The following is a 16,588-nucleotide window of genomic DNA, read 5'->3' as shown; positions in this document are numbered from 1 at the left end:
TGGGCTGAGGTCCCATGAAGACACCTCTGTCCCCACCTGAGAAGGCCAAGAGACAGTTTGGGGCTGACAGTATTACAAGTCCAGAGCATCAACCACCAGCTCAGTGCCCTAGTGTCTTCACACCTGCCCCAAGAGAAACACCATAGAAAATCATTGGGAGATCGGACTAGCTGGTATAAAAAGGGTTGACATGGCACTACGTGAGAATCAGTTTTCTGATCAATATTACCAGTCTGTTTCAGATTAGGAAACCGAGGCAGTAAATGGTTAAGGCCTGTCCTGCTCTTATTGCAAGACCATCTAGTAGGAAGGGAAGGCAAGGAGCCACATGCTGCCTGAAGGTGACCTCTAAGCAAGTCCAGGCCACACACTAATCTTGGCTTTTGTGTGGCCTTGGCAGGAACAGTGGCCCTGAGGATGCTGGGGTCCGGGATGCAAGCCTGTTGGGTAGGTACTGGGAGCACATGATTTTCTCTGGTGCCATTAGTGGCTGGAAGGGGACATTTTCAGGGATGTCCTGAGCTTGGGCCCCCTATCCTAGAGGCTCGGGTCAGAAGGCTGTAGAGGGGTTGGGACATTGGTCATCTCAGAATTCATAGATCCAACAGATACCAACAATGTCCCTGTGAAGTGGTCACGTCACTGACCACAGTTACAAGGCAGAACAACTCAGCACATTGAGACCAGAAATAGACCCAGGCAGGAGTGGAGGGGCCAGTATCATCCCCTCACTGGAGAAGGATAGGGTACCCCTTACTGTGCCTGACCCCGACTCCTGCCACCCCCTACCAGCCATCTGCCCCCCTCATCCTCACTTCTCACATACACTACCCATCTTCCATCCATTCTTAGGTCTGAAGACACGTGAAGGGGAAATTCAAATTCCCATGATGCTGCCTGTGCCCTTTCCGCACCCTAAGTGCTAGAGAAAGAGGGTATCAGCAGCTCTAGAGGGGGTCAGATCACACTGTGTCTCCTAGAGGTGTGGCTCTGAGCCCCTGCTACACTGTACAGGCATCCCAGAGGCCCCTTCATTATTGATCTTGTCTGCAGGGAGGGCATACATGTCAGGTAAGTAATGGGCAAAGCCACCAACCATGGCAGGAGAGCACTTGACACACATTGAGGGGCTTCAGGTCCAGCCATGTGCAGTGGGGAAACAGGACTAGTTTGGGCAGAAACCTACCCACAATCGTAATATGACTGGGACAGTGCTGCTGAGACCAACTTGACTCTGCTAGGTGTTCCATCTGCCCCTCTGGCCATAGGCCTTGCTCCTGCCCAGCCTGTCTTCTTTGTGACATTGGGATTACCTGAGATAATAGGGGGCCTTTAGACCTAGGCCTGGGGCTGAGCCCCTAAGTCTGCTGATGACTCCTAAGGGTCAAATTTTGTTGACCCATTTTATAGATGAAGAAAATAAAGTTTGCTGGTTAGGGGGAAGCTGGAATTCCTACCTAAACCCCATGACAACAGGGGCACTGAGAAACTATTACCCTCCACACCCCTAACCCAAGTTCCACCATTCCCCCACCAAAGAAAAGTTTTGAGCCAACACAGTACCCTTAGTGTCTACTTTGAGCCCTTTTAAAGCTAAGACATAGAGGCTGGCAGGGTAGGGCCCTGGCTTGAGGGCTGCTTCACAAAGGGGCAACACTGCAACAGGGGCCATCCACTCACTCACTCCTCCCTGTTTCCTTCAAACATAATTCAGAAGGTCCCTGCCCCAGAATCTGTACTGCATGCTGCAAATGGAAGAACACGTATAATGGCAGGTGTCATACACTGGGGGAGTGTGTGTTGGGGCCAAAGTGGCCTGAGTCAGCCCCAGGGAGCATGAGGATGTTGGGAAGAACCCCAGGAGTCCACTGTCAGCAGACCCTCTGGTGTGTAGAGTTCACTACTGAGGATGTAGACCTTAGGAATTCATTCTTGTATAAGGCTGGGCTTCCAATCCAAGGGCTCCAGAACCTCACCTGGTCATCACATGCTCCCATCTGATGCCCACCTTGCTGGTCCCAACCTGTGAGCCTTACACTGGGGATCCACAAGTACCTGGAGGCTCTCTCTGAAGCCCCATGCTGCCCTAGGACACAGATAGTTCAGGCTGGCCCAATTCCACGGACTCAGTCAATGTCTCCTTGAGTGGTGGCTGGTAGCCACTCCTGTGCCTCCTTCTTCAGGTGGCAGCAAACACTCACTGTCTAATTACCTGAAGGAGTCTGTCTCCAAGATAGCTCACTAAGGTCCTGTGGCAAATTTGGTCCAGCAACCAGCCTGGGATCCAGTCCTGAGTCCTCAGAGGAACTAATAAAAAAACTAGCCAGTAGCCCACGTGCCCCTGCCCTTGGGAGTGGGGTTTTAAGAATGGGAACTCCTGTGCCATGGCCTGGGCTCCAGCACTGCTGCACACTTGCCCCCACATCCATCTGCCCATCCTGTCCCTTCCCAGGATACCTAGCTTGTCAGGGTCCACAGTACTGGGTCTTGCCCTCTATTTTACCCCACACCCACTGCCAGGTCTAGCACCCTGACCTGAGCTGCTAACCCTAGATCTTCTTCTGACATCAAACTGATGATTGCCCGTGAGGCTCAGAGTGTCAGCCTCTGACAGGGATGCTTGAAGTACCCAAGTGTGTACAAGGGGTATGTGAAACAGGAACACATATTCAAATGCACAAAATCTGACAATAAGAGTGCACTGTGGGGGGGCAAATAATGTGAGTGAAAGCAGAAGGTACACACAATAGGAATGCACTTTTAGTATGATTGGTATGCAAAATAGGAGAACATCCTGGAAACTGAGAACAGGAGTAAGTATAATTAGGTCTTGGGCTTCTGGGGTTGCTATGTTGGGGCCACAAAGATCTGGGGAGCTGGTGGAGGGTATACTCTCACTATAGTGGGAGGGAGTGGTTAGAAACCTCTCCTTGTCTACTTTAGCCCTCAGCACTTGAAAACATGACAAGACAGGTAGGTGGAAGGCCTCTGCCCAGGCATAATTCATTCTGCTATCAAAAGACACATGCAGTTCTTGAGGCCACCCTCTGGAATTATCCCATCCTGCCTCTCTGCCTCTTGTTAGGAGAACAGCCAGCCAGGCTGCCAGTGGAGCTATCTAAGCCATCTAAGCCACTGGCCTAGCACATCCTCCTGACCAGAGGCTACTGCTGCTTCCCGAGACATTTGAAAGACCTGAGGGAGGTAGCAGCACATGGCACATTGGCAGCCCACAAAGAAGCCCTGTGAGGTCTGGTGAGTTTTCCTAGCCCGAGTAGGTGGGACTCCCACTGGAGTAATTCCCAGTGAGGCCAGAATGGTGAGACCAGAGAACGCAATCTAGGGTGCCAGAGGGAAGCCCTCATCAAAGACAAAGGGCTTTGTACCTCCTTTTCTACAAGCACTCAATAAACTGGCTCAAGAATTGCCTGCTGCTTTTGTAAATAATGTGTTTTTGGCATAGGCCACACTTATGTGTTCAAGTATTGTCTGAGACAACTCATTGGCAGGGTTGAATTGTAAAGACACACCACCATGTGGCCCACAACACTGGGGTGATCTAGTGTTATACCCTTTACAGAAACAGTTTGCTGACCTGGTTTGTGACTGACCCCCTGCTACATGTGGGTGTTGCCACCTTCACTCTCACCATGGCCCAGTAGAAGCACTCAACTTCTCACCTAATGAAAAGGAAAGCAAGGGTTTTAGAGGGCCACTGTCTTGCTGAGGCCATGTGACTGTGAAAAGCCAAGAGGCGTCTCACTTGGTGTGGAGTCAACCCCCCTGGAGACCTGGGTAAGGTTAGCATCTCACTGGGTTGCGGGTGAAGGATATGAGGAGAGATGTACCAAATTCTGAAATACAGGGAAGGCCCATGGAAAAACAATTATTTTGCTGAAGAGGGTGTCAGGAGGCTTGTAACCAAACATGCATAAAAGGACAACTTAAAAATACAAAGAGCTGTGTGGCACACATCTCTCATCCCAGAAACTTGGGAAGCTGAGGCAGGAGGATTGCCAGTTTAAGTCCAGCCTCAGCTGTTATGCCAGATTTGTGGGACCCCAATAGACCTCCAGGAGCTAAATCTGATGCAATCACATAAGAGTCTTTATTGCAAGCTCGAGCCTGGACTCACAACCATTTCCAATGCAGCAGTCCTAGGGAGTGAGTTCTGGTCCTTTGTTCAGTGAGATTTTATAGATTTGGGGGGATACTCTATGTGTCACAACATCACACAGCAAATCATTCCATACCTCAGGAAAATCAAACAACAACTGTTAACATTGATTAGCACATTCAATGTTGGGAACAAGATGGTTAGGTGTGATTGGTTAGTACAAGAAAGTGATTCCTTTGAACTGACTGGTTTAGGCCACGAGGGGTCAAGAATTTCCTGCTGCTGATCTACATGGTTTCCCAACTTGTTATCAACCACCATTAACTACTTGGGGGTCATCTGGCATTCTAGGTATTTTCCCTGTCTCATGCTGATTGGAGAGACTAGGGAGGTTGCCATGGGTCCTCACCTAGCCTAACTGAGTCAGGGACACCTTGCGACACAGACCTCTCCTGTTATTTACAGACAAACAATTCAGCAGGGTGAGTATGTGCTTAGGGGTGCTCTGTAGGTTTTTCTAAGGACAAGGGTCACGCCCCCTTCCTTAGGACAGGCATTGAGGTAGAAGCTGCTGTTATTTATTTATTTTTCAAAAAATGGAGTCACATCAGTTTCTCACAGCAATTTAGCAAGGCCATCAATAACTTAGTGAGACTGTATCTGAAATTTTTAAGAATAAATAAATAAATAAATAAATAAATAGGGTTAGGCATAGGATCAGTGGCTAAACACCTCTGGGTTCAATCCCTGCTACGAAAACAAACAAACAAACAAAAAACAAGAAAGAGAATAAAACTAGTTGTAAGGACCAGACAGCCATCCCCAGCACTGGGAGGAGGTGCAAAAACACAGTCCTCACGTGGGAGGAAAGGATGATGGCACTTCATGGGAGACAAATCTAAGTGAGATGATTTCTGAGCAGGCACTGGTTTAGTTGAGCTGGGAGACCTCTGGGGCCATGGCTTCTCCATGCCAATCTAGCCACTCCTAGCATCCTGCTGAGGTTGGGTGGCCTCTTGTTATACCATGTTCCAGGGGCTCTGGCTATTCACATCAAAGATGCTTGCTGACCTAATGACACCAAGCTAAGTCCTTGGGGTGGGCATGGCCTGGAAGGAGTGTACATGTGCAGATCAGTGCCTCTTTACAAATAAGCAGTTCTGCACCACATTTGGTGGCCATGGGCCCAGCAATATATGAAGTCCCATGCCCAGCATCATGAAGGGAATGTGGGCTGTAGGGGTGTCTTCCATTCTTAGCATTGTTATGATCACCCCCACTACCACCACCATTATCTTCATCATTGTCATCATCACTGTCACTGTATTATTCATCTTTCTGTCACTATGACAAGATATGTGAGATAATAAACTTCCAAGGAGGAAAGGTTTATTTTGGTTTATGGTTTCAGTCCATGGTCTTTTAGCCCTGTTGCCTTTGGGCCTGTGGTGATGCAGCACATCATGGTGGGAAGATATAGCAGAGGAAGCTGCTTATTTCATCAGCTAGAAAGCAAGAGAAAGAGAGAGAGAGAGAGAGAGAGAGAGAGAGAGAGAGAGAGAGAGAGAGAGAGAGAGAAGAAAGAAAGAAAGAAGAGGGCAGAGTATTCCAGTATGTGCTTCAAGCCCATGCCTGCAGTAACCTAAGTTCCTTCTACTAGAAAGATTCCATCTTCTAAAATGAATATATTCTTTCCAATACTGCGACAGGCAAGAGACCAAGTTTTCAATGCATGGGCTTTTGGGGTACATTTAAGATTCAAGCTACAGCTATCACCATCACCATCACCACCACTATTACGACCATCATTAACACCACCACGTTATGGAAAGCTTTTGGATGAAGGGCAGCCTGGGGCAGACCTGGAACCCACATGGAACACAGCCAGTCTCACACAAGGACAGAGAGACCCAAAGGCTAGTAGTATAAAGACATCAGACATCCTTGAGTAGACACCTTGGCCCAAGGACATCCCATTCCAGCATCAGAACCTTGAGGTCATAAAAGGGCTTTTTAGATGAACCTCTGTCTCCTAAGGAGACACTGTTAGTACACTGTCATATACCTAGACTCACACAGGGCCCAATAGCAGGGCAGGGCAGGGCAGGGGAAAGGCACAGGAAGGGAATAGGGAGATGGGGTCTCTGGTTTCTTTGGTACAGTCCAATGTGAGAATATTTTTTTTTTTATTTCTGGAAGTTTCATGACATCCCCACAGTGCAGTCTCCCATAGCACAGTGAAGAGGTGACTATCATCACCATTGCTATTTTGGCTCTCCTGGTGGCAGCCCTGCCCCAGGATGGGCTTACCATTCATTCTGAGTTCCCACTGGAGGCAGGCCTGTGACAAGGGCTGTGTCTCTAGCAGCCTGTCCCTCAGAGGTTCAGTTGGGTTCTGGACTGGACCTTACTGAGCCCTCCATGTTTGCTGTTTTGCTGTAAAGTTGCTCCCAGTTCTGCTGCAGGTATGATCTTACCTGCCACCACCTGTCAACATAGTGAACTTGGCTGAGGGTTGCTTTCAGGGAAACTCTGAGCTGGTGTCTGACGTGTTTTATATCATGTGATCCAGACCACCTTGGAGGCAGATGTCCATACTCCCACACCTAGTGAATGAGGAGTCAGAGGTTCTAAGAGCTAAGGCAGCTCGCCTGAATCCCTAGATACACAGATGGTAAGCACCTAGGTCCACTGGACCAAGGTCAACACAAGGTGACTACATCTTCCCCCATGCCTGACTGTAAGGACCAAGCCCACTTAAGTGCCATAGGTGTTAAAGACCACATGTGTGTTCGACAATTCTCCCTTCTAGGCAGGCTGTGCCTATAAAAGGCCAAGAGAAGATGCTGAGCATGTGAACTCTTTTGTGGTTCCCTAGAGTTGGAGGACCTGGATTCCTCTGTTGACTCTGGCTCAGTCATTCCACAAAGCAAAGCACACAAGGTATTTGTGTGCCCGTTTCCCTGATGTTAGGACTGAGGCTCCAACAATATGCAGATAATCCAGAGTGAGCTGTGGGGTGACCTATCCCCAGGCTTTTTCCACATATCCTCATCCTTGTGGCCCATTGTCACGGAAACATTAATTCACTCACACATCCATTCAACAAGCCCTGAGTGAGCATAGCTGTGGTATGGACCATGTGCTTGGTGGAGGGACATGAGGACTACCTACCCTGGAGAAATTCACAAGCTGCTAGGGGACAATGTGAAATTTACCACTTGTCCCCTCCTCAAGTTCCTGGAGGTCAGTACCACACATGCAGATCAGGAAATGTCAGACACAGCACTGGAATCTCCCCGTAAGCTTGGGATGAATTTAAACAACAGAAGTATCTATGAGATGCCTCAGCTGCCAGCTCTGGGCAATTTAGGGCAAGTCACAGTACCTCATTGACCCTCCAGTGAGTCTGAGACCTGAGGACTATGATTGCCCATTTTACATATGACCTTAAAGACATATACAGTTGGGCCAGGCTCCACATAGCCCAAAGGCAGCAGATCCAGACATAATTCCACCCATCTTCTCCCATCTCTGTGCCCAACTCAGACCTATATTGACCCCATGGAGTAACAGCCCCACCACACAGGGCAGGTCTATGCTGGGCAAGCCCCTCAATATACAAGAAAGAATGTGAGGGTCCAGTAGCTGATGGGCCCTGGGCTGAGACAAAGTTCTCAGAGTCAAAAGGGGGAGGGAGACTGGCTTCCTCTATAACAAAAGTCATAGCCCAGAATAGCATGGTGGTGTCCAGGGAGGAGACTCTGGGGCTGCAAAGGAGGGGCAGTGAAGTGGCTGCTCCAGCCTGGGAGAAGGGAAGCAAGTGGCTGTTTGGAGCCGTTGGGGAAGGGAGAAGCAGAGCAGCAGCTCTTGCTAAGTTGAACTAGGTGACTGCCCCAACCCCCTCGTGAGACCTGCGAAGGCTCCAGGAAAATATCTTCCACCAGGTCTGGACAGGAGACACCCAAATCATTCATCCAACAGTACTCATGACCACCAGGCTGTGCTTCCCAACACACAGGTCAAAAATAAAGTTTTCAAGCCAACTAGATATTTGAACTTCTAGGAGTGTGGATGACATAGTCACTGTCCACTTGTAATGTCCACTGACATTTAATGACACAGCATAATGTTAGTGGACTTTGCCCTTTCTTTCTGACACACGAGCTTCTTCACCAGGGGCTCTGTCATTCCTGGTCCAGTTTTGCTGTCTCCCACCTCATCTCCAGAACATTTCCCTGCTGCTGTCTGAATTCTTGAGATCTCACAGAAACCTCAGTCTTCATCCCCTCTTCAGGATGGGTTTCTATGGCTCTGAAGAAGTACATGTCATGACCTTGAATCAAAGCTCCTCTTTGAGGCTCCCCAATGAAATATGCATGTAGAACAGTTCTAAAACAACCTGGATCCTTCACCTACATGAGATTGGATTATTCCCAAAGTAGCACTCTGACATGGTCCAGGAAGGATGTTTCTTTCTCAAAAACATTTTTTTTTGTTGTTCAAAGTCCCCAAGAGTCAAGAGATTGTTTAAAATGACCTTGCATGAGAACTCCCTCCAACTGGATTGATCTGAGGGAAATGCTCACCTATTTTGCCTTCTTGAAGAACTGTATAGAGGCCATGGGAACATAAACACAGAGACATGGCAGAGAGTGCTAGAGTCAGGTTCAGTCTTCCTGAATACCTGCAGAGTCATTTAATCTCAAACCTAATCTGTTAGGGCAATTGTTCCTGAGAACCACTCTAGACCAGTGGGGCTCTATGCAAAAGAGCTCTAAGCCTAAATCCTGAGGTTTCCAGACTTTCCTAATTTGTGCCTGTTGTCCTCACATAATTATTACTAGTGTCTTCTCCACTCCCAGAAACAACCCAGTATAGATGATGAATTTTGATCATTCAATCTGAAGTAACTTTCAAATAACTCAATGATGATCATGATGAGAGAAGGAAGAATGAGATAAAGACAAGGATGGTGATCATGACTGAATGATTTGCCTCAATTATTCAGGTCAGCTGCCATTATCTCCAGGCTGGATCTCTCCATTCCACAATGTTGTTCTCTCCTTTTCTGAGGGCCAGGCCTGATGATTAAGGCTAATAAATCCCACATGTCACTGCCTTGTAGATAAACAAAGTGTCCTAAAAGATGTCATGCAGGGTTCAGGGTGGAGCCCCTTGGAGTTCCCTGAGCAAATTCAGCTTCTATCCTGTTGGGGTACATGTCTCACTTCTGGCTCTGGCCTTAGACTCCTCACAACCTGGAAACTGGGGGCAGGTTCCATCCTAGAAGTCTGAGCTGCAGCTGTTCCTTCCACAGCACCAACATATTGGCATGACTCTCTCACTACTCAGGACCCAGAAGCTGTGGTTTCCCCCAGGGATTGTCCCAGGTCTCAGGGAGAAAAAAGAGACTGTTCCTAAACATAGCATCCCCAGTTATACCAATGTCATCCTCAACTCCCCTCCCCCCACCAGATCCTGCACCTGCAGCAGATGTCTCACCACAGACAACATCCTCACATGGTGGCCACACTCAGAAATTTGGAAATCCAGTCTTGCTGGATCCTGGGAATTCCTCAGGGACCTGGGCAGGTGATTTCTCCCCACTGTTGCAGCTGCACCTCTCGATGCCCACACCCTCCCATGCTCTATACTTACATACACTGAAAGGTGAATTCTGGCAGTGACAGAAGAATCTTGGTCTAGCTGGCCCTTTTTTCAGTGTCCCTGGAGCCTGCCTTGTCTCTCTTGGGGAAAAGGTGTAGGTATGCCCTTCCAGTTGCAGCCAAGTCAGAAGGACTTGCTCTAGCCTCTGGCTGCCTGATTTCTGCTCACAGGCCTCAGAGACTCTGCCTGAGGCTATAGGGTATTCATCCTTCCCAGGCCCAGGTGTCCTCAGCTTCCTGCTCCTTTTCATCCCCAATGGTTACTCTCATCTCATGTGATTGTCCCAATGCAGAGTGGGGAATTGGGGATTCTGAGACAGAGGATGACTAAGTATTGTTCTGGAGACATAACAATAGTTCTGAGTGTCAGAATTCTCAGGGGATAGCTCTGTAGATCCAAGTGCCCTTGGAGAGGCCTCCAAGATCTTAAGTACCCTGCCTCCTCTGGTAATATTAGGGGACAGAGGTATGCCCTGCCTTGCTCTCACAAGGGATTTAGAGAGACTCTTCTCCCCTGGTAAAATATGGTATCACAGACTCAATAACCTGGCATGGATATTCTAGTTCCTTATTTCATGACTTAATGGAGGTACAGAGAGGGAGTTTTCTTCCCTAAGACACACAGCAGCTTTGTATAAAGTCTGTGTCCTGGTACTTGACCAATGCCAGCTGGACACCTGGGAGGACCAGACATTTTAATACACCTTGGAAGAAGACAGCCTGAAACTGGAAGGATGGTTTTGGGGAAATTTAAATTCTTTAAACTCCCCATCCAACTGCTTAGAATGCAACATTGACAGGGAAAGTCTAATGGGGGGCAGCCTTGGGAGCTGAAAGTCAGAAAGTATTGAAGCTCTTCTGCATGGGGGAGACTGGAGATCCAGTGGAAGGCTGCAGGGGTGGTTACAGAAGGAGGGATGCAGGGATAAAACTCTGGTTCTGCATTCCTGCAGTGTTAGCTTTCCATCATTCTAACAAACACCAGAAATAATCAACTTATATGGATAAAAGGTGTCTTCTGCCTCTCAGGTATGGATGTTTTGGTCCATGATCAGTTGACTCCATCACTTTGGCCCTGCAATAAGGAAATCAATCATATTGGGCAGCACATGGTAGAGAGGATTTGTTCACTTCATGGCAGGTAATGGAAAGAGAAAAAGAGAGAGGAACAGGGATTCCATAATCCCCTTGAAGGGCACACCATCTGTGACTGGAGACCTTCCACAAGCACCTGATCTTAAAGGTTTCACCATCTCAACACTGCCATAGGACCAGACTGCAACATCAGTGACCCTGCTGCCTGCCCTCCTGCTCAATTTCCAGCTCTGGAATTTGAGATGGCTTTAGAAAAAACTTGTAAAAAGAGATAAAAGTTAGAATCTGTGCAATGTTAACAAAACAGAATGTTACAGTGTTTTGTTTCCTTTTTTTTTCTAATAATACTTCATGAGAATGTTCATGTTTTCTGCCATAGGACTGAAGATAAGGGCCTGGAAGGAAATTACAAAAAATATTTCCACCCAAGACATTTCAAATCAAAATTAAGCTGATCTGTTACATAATGTTCAAAGGCAAACACTAACCACAATTTTGTTCAAAAAACTCAATATTAACGGAGTTCTATGTAAGAAAACTACTTAGAAGTTATATCCTTGCATGGACTTCAAAAGCTGTTTGTACAATTTTTTAAATAGATAATAAAAAAAAAATATTTTGTCCAGGAGAGATGAACATCAGGCTGGCTGCTTTATAACTTGGATCATTTTTCTCCAGTCCCACTTATGCTAACTTCAGCATGGAACCATGTGATGATGCTTTGGACCCCAAGCATACTTTGTATTGTTTGGGATCCAGATTGATGTCATGGAAGACAGCGTGTTGGACATGTGATTCTCCTACCTGCTGGCTTCTGGACATCTTCAAACCTGCCTAGAGAACAGTGTTGAAGATGTTACATCTTTCAGCCCCACCCTTGGATGGAAATTGCCACCCACTTGGACAAGATGTCCCTTACAGGTACAAGTAATGCCAAACCCACAGTTTCTACAGAAGCCATAACAGTTTCTACAGAAGGAATAACAGTTGTCCCTGGGAACTTTTCCACCATAAATAATCTTTCAATCAAAACTGTCTAAAGATGATTGGGGAATGTGTGTGTTGGCCCCAAATTCTATTTGCTCTATACTGTTACAGGAGTTCCATGATAAACATCAGATCAACTGCACAGAAGAAGTGCAAATATTTGTTATTAAATGGGAAGATCCCACCCTGAGGGAAAAAGCAATTGAAAATTCTACAGACACAGGCAAAATATTTAGCGTACTTACTGCTATAATCTCTCATCAGTTCCACTAGTTTTGCCTTATCAGGGTTGGAATCACAATTAAAAAGTAGTACAACCACTTTGGCATGCTGATTTAGGGTGGGACATGTCTTCCCTAAGTTTCCCAGAAACCTCAAAAACGTATCAAAACGTCCAGATAATAGTATCAGTATATGACATTTTGATCTTTGGGCTCTTTGCATTTGTTCTCAGATCCAGAGAACTGGAAAGGATCAAGCTACTTCAGGGAATTAGAGAGGAAGGATAGGTATCCAGACTTCTGGTTAGTTCTGTTGGCCAGCTCCTGAGTGTCCAGTTCCTCATGCTCCCACTAACTGAATCTTGCTGTAAATCTGCTGTAGCTCTGCACACCTCCTCATAGGAACTGACAACTTCTTTCCTTTATACTTCTTGTGTAGGAGCAGCAGGTTCAGAATGTACTCTGCCCCATACATGGGATTCACCACAGGACAATAGCGACACCAGACCTCCTTGAAATCCATGATGCATTCCCGGCTCTTGGTGGTGGCCTTGATCATTTCCACTACCTATATGAAGATGCCATCCAAGGCTTCCATCTAGGTGGAGTCCATTCTTCTTGGGAGGGAGGGGTGCAGGTTGGCTAATGCTCCATAGTAAAAACCAAATTATTCCCAGTCATAAATTCCTATTGCAGAACTTCCTCTTGAGTGCATGACTGAGATCTCGTGAAGGAAGCAGGGGTTCCCAGATGTTGGTCCTTCTTATGCATCTTTGTGTTGCTGTATTTGCTCATTAGAATGATTTCTCAGTGGAAATGTATTGTGTGATGCTGCTGCTCTGCAATTTGGTGACTGAGAATATAGCTGTGCAGTTTGTACTGGTAGCTTGGGTTTTTGTTCAGGTTGAACATGATAGCTTGGTGAATCTTACTGTTCTGGAGACCTCAGATGTACCCCTTCTTGTTCTTTTCAGAATTCTCATTTAAAAAAAGAAAGCTGATGCATCTCATAAGACCCAACATTTCTGTAGTGCTCAGTCCTGTCTGCCTGATAAACAGGGGCTCACTGATATTCAAATTCCTCAGGAATCTCTTCAGATGATCTCCGTTGATGTCAAGATCATCATCTGCTTCTAGATCACTGTCCAAACAGTGCTCATGCATATACTTGAGTATCAAAAAATTCTTCTGGGGTGGGTATGTGCCATCCACACCACATAGTGGCACAACTGGAAATGGTACAGATGGTACAGACACATAGTAGAGAAAAACTCTACTTTCTCAGAAATTATCTAAGTTCATGTGCTGAAGGCGACCACAGCAGGAGTCTGTAGTACTTCTGAGTGGTCATGACTTCCACAAAAAGAAGTTTCCTATCATGTGAGGCCGGCAACTGGGCCAAGCCTTGTGGCCATAGCTGTTCCCCACAGACATCTTCTTGTGCCCTGTAGACCTGAGATCCTTTTGCCACCACCAGCAGTCCCCCAGGCTGCTGCAGCGCCACTGACCCACTGGTTTCAGCTCTGAAGCACGGGGCAGGACAAGCCTATGAGGCCAGTACATAGACCAGCAGAAGCCAGATCTGAGGCAACAAGCAGAGTCAGGCTTGCCAACTTGCCGGAGCCACGCCCATGCCACTCTTCCTGCAGGGCTGCTTTCACTGCCTATGTTCAGTAGCCTACTCACCACAGCTCCCAGCTGCAGAGACTGGTTATCCTCATGTCAGGAAGTCTGGTCCTAGCTGCTCAGTGGGTGCCTATGGCCATCCATGCCCATGGTGTCCCCAGAGCTGACAGCAGGTCTGGTGCTGAAGCTTCATTATGCACACCCACCCCGCACAACTGTTACCTGCTCTTTTAAAAGGGGAACATTCCTTTCACATGCAGGCTGCATCTCCTGAGCAAGGCCACCATGACTGTTCTCATATTGGCACAGAAGTGTGAGGGCAGTGCAAAGGCAATTGCAATGGCACCTGTTCAGAGATCTTGTCCTGCCTGATGGCACCCTTGTGGCCTAGACTGCTGCTGCTGGTGCACATCCTTGGAAATGGCTCTTCATTGCCCTTTGATATATTTTGAGTTAATTTTTGTTGAAATAAAGGTCTAGTTTTATTCTTCTACATATTCCACCATGACCTTCTATCATGCTGTTTCTGTGATAGATTCAGAAGCTCATGGAGACCTGTGAAGATACAAGCCAAAAATTAATCTGCCTTCCACTAACTTGTTCCTGTCAGGTATAATGGCTACAGTGAAATCGAGCTGACCACCACAAATGGGACAGTTACAGAGCACATTTGGTTCTGGTAGTCCTGCCCAGCATGCAATACTGAGGGGAGTCCTAAGGCTTAAGAAAGGTAAGAGATGGAAACTTGAGAATCTGAAGAATTAATATCTATGCTAAAGGTACTTAAATGGTTGAACATAAATCCTAACAATGATATAGTTTTGTATATTAGTTTCTAACATATTACCATGTGAATTAAAGACTGGAGAAAAAAGTTCATAGTTTGAATCAATAATGGAAATGAACACAAAAATTTCAGTATGCACATCAGACTTGTGACAACAGCATCATAAACAAGAAGAACAGATGAGGATAGGAGGAGAGGGACCATGGTAATAGAACTCAGGCAGCATCATTGCAAAACTACATTGGTATTGATTTAAAGCACATAGAAACCACTATGAAAATAAATTTCAAATATAGATGAAATAATATGAAAGGTAACCAAAGTGGTATGATGGAAAAAAATAAACCAATCACAATGGAATATTCTAGAGGAGCAGTGAGGAACATAAAAAAGGATAAAACACATGTAGAGATCAGCACATTGGCAGAAGTCTGTCATTATCTGTGATGACATTAGATGGAACACATGAGTCTTGGTTTCTCAATATCTAAGAAGCCTGAATCCACACAAAGTTTCACAAAATTTCTCTACACTATTGTATGTGGGGAGATAGGCTTAGGTTTGATAGATTCTCTTCTAACAGAAACAAAGCACTTGGTAATAGGAACTTGACCTGCCATGACTCCTCATGCACTGTCAATGCCACCAATCTGCGACACAGGACAGGGTATGTTTTGGGACAAGTGGAATGGAGTGAGGCTGGACATACTGACAATAGGTTCTCCAGTGACAGAAGATTTGGGGTCCTCAGGAGAGGGGCTGCTACTCTGTGAATCCTCAACCAGCAAGTGTCAGTGGAAGGGCATTCAGAGGAATCCAGGAGAGAAGCTGGGCTTGCATAGGCAGAGTTCAGGAGTGAGGCCAGCCCTGGGGGTGAACAGGAGGAGTCCAACTTCAGTCCATGAATGCAGATCAGAAGAGTTTAAACTGTGTCTGGGGTTGCAGTGACCACATTCTTAGGGTCAGACTAACACAGGGTCACCCCCATGACACTGGCAAGAGCCAAGGCACAAAGAGGACCTCACCTGGAAAATGCACCGAAGGAGGCTCATTTTATGCTTAAGTATGGCAGACCACACTGGTTGAATTTCCTTAGGGAGAACACTCTCAGGTTCAGATGCTGTAGGAGGGAGCACAGTGTGAGAAGATGGGGCTCCTCAGGTCTATTTCCTTCTCCCAGCATGAATGCATGTGCCTCCTGCTAATCTCAGGGAACTATTTATCACTCTCCTGGAGTCAACCCTGGGAAGACTTCTCTATTCTAGGGTATTTAAAAAATGGCTGCAAAGTCCTCTCTGGCATTTCCTCCCACCTTCAGCATACATACCTTTTTTTTCAGGAAGAATTTCCTATGTGGTCTTGCATAGGGAAGGGAGCACTTGTTCACTTCTCCCTGCATGAAGAATGGACAGGATTCCTGAGGAGAATCTCAGAGTGACACTGACTCTCAGCTACCTCAGTTCAGACCCCTGAAGCCTTGGTTTAGAGGCAGGATTCTCCCTGCTTGAGGAATCCTTTACAACTCTTTTTTTTCAGAGTTCAGCCCTGGAAACTGTGACACTGATGAACTTCACAGACAATAAGGGACCTAAATTTGTTTTGTCCATCAGGTCTGGATGGTGGTGATTTTAAACATGCCAAATAAAGCATGGATTATTAAAAAAATAAGAATGAATGTGGCTATTTATGGTACAATTCAGAATGAAGTATGTCAAACACAATGTTTGAGACTAAAATTGGTGGGAAATACATAAAATGATTAAGTAAACAATGTATAACATGTGAAATGCATAAAAGCATGTCAACAATAAGAGGAACATTAAATGAAATGCCAAAGATGAAACCAAAGTCCACCTGGGAGCTACTGAGAGGACTATGAAGAATGTGAGGGCCCATGGTGACCTTATTCTGAGTCACTTGTCATCAGTCGTCTCTCAGCAAGGAGCCATCCTGCCTATGGACAGGAAAAGGAAAGGGCAACAGCCCATCTGAACTAGACCTAAATTAAAACAAAACAAAACAAAACAAAAAAATCGCTTGTAGAGTTGGAAGACTGGCAAAGGGGTCAACAACTGGAAAGTAACTA

General features: G+C 46.4%; 1 pseudogene; it reads right to left on the bottom strand.

Annotated features, from left to right (window-relative positions):
• Nucleotides 1-5,875: 5,875 nt before the first annotated feature.
• LOC143399361 (chondroitin sulfate synthase 1 pseudogene) lies at nt 5,876-14,127 on the bottom strand (annotated as a pseudogene).
• Between the last annotated feature and the right edge of the window lie 2,461 nt (nt 14,128-16,588).

The sequence above is a fragment of the Callospermophilus lateralis genome, chromosome 1 (assembly GCF_048772815.1).
Source record: "Callospermophilus lateralis isolate mCalLat2 chromosome 1, mCalLat2.hap1, whole genome shotgun sequence".
NCBI lineage: Eukaryota > Metazoa > Chordata > Mammalia > Rodentia > Sciuridae > Callospermophilus > Callospermophilus lateralis.
Note: the sequence above shows the minus strand (reverse complement) of the source record. Positions and strands in the feature narration are given on the sequence as shown.